The sequence below is a fragment of the Octodon degus genome, unplaced genomic scaffold (genome assembly GCF_000260255.1).
Source record: "Octodon degus isolate 3935 unplaced genomic scaffold, OctDeg1.0 scaffold00156, whole genome shotgun sequence".
In the NCBI taxonomy this organism is placed as follows: domain Eukaryota; kingdom Metazoa; phylum Chordata; class Mammalia; order Rodentia; family Octodontidae; genus Octodon; species Octodon degus.
The window spans coordinates 6,507,948-6,509,064 of NW_004524732.1; positions in this window are offsets into that span (position 1 = coordinate 6,507,948).

Below are 1,117 nucleotides of genomic sequence, written 5' to 3' on the forward strand. Positions count from 1 at the left end.
GTTTTTCAGCCTCCCAAGCGCTGGGATTGCAGGCGCACACCACCACGCCCAGTCTCCATCGCTGGGGGCGGGGTCAGCACAGCACGGAGGTGGGGTGAGGGGGTGTCTGCCTAAGCAGGCACTGTAGTCAGCTGAGCAATCTGGCCACCTCTATGGTTGTCTTTCAAACTGAGCATTATTACAAAGGACCCCAAAATTTTAAAGGCTTATGAAGATAAAAAGCAACTTTTTCTTTTCCCCCTGCGGTACCAAGGATTGAACTTGGGACCTTGCACTTGCCAGGTAGGCCCTTATGCTGGTGAGTTATATACATGGCCCAACTTTTGTTTCTTTTTTTTTTTTTTCAGAACCAGGGATTGAACTCAGGCTCTTGTGCCTGCCAGGTAAGCGTTTATTCCACTGAGCCATCTCCCCGGCCCCCTTTTTCTTTCTTTCTTTCTTTTTTTTTTTTTGAGACTGTATCTTCCTATGTAGCCTTTGAACTTTTGATCCTCTTGCCTCAGCCTCCTGCATGCTGGGGTTACAGCTGTGCCTCACTATACCTATCTTTTCCAAAAAAAAATGTGTGTGTGTGTGTGTGTGTGTGTGTGTGTGTGTGTGTGTTTGGTACAGGGTCTACAGGTTCTCACTATCCAGATTGGACTTGGAGTGATTCTCCTGTTTTCAGCCTCTCAAGCACTGGGATTACAGGTGTGCGCCACCACGCCCAGTCTCCATCGCTGTCTCAGAGCGCCTTAGGGGTAGGGCTGGCATGGCAGGCTGGGGATCGAACCCCCAGCCCCTATCAAAAAATATTTTATACCATATTTTACTGTACTTTTTCTGTATTGAGTGTGTGTGGATTTTCATACATAAATACTTCATTGTATTAGAGTAGCCCACAGAATCCAGTTCAGTTACATGCCATGCAGGTTTATAGTTTAGGAGTAATAGGTTGTACCACATAGCCTAAGTGGCGATACCATCTCCTTTTGTGTAAGCATACTCTGCAATGGCCACATGACCACAAAATTGCCTAGAACATATCTTTGTTGTTAGGTGGTCCAGCTGTATGTATGAATTACAAAGCATAATAAAGTGGAAAATTTTGAACCTCCTACCAGTTTTAGAAGCAATA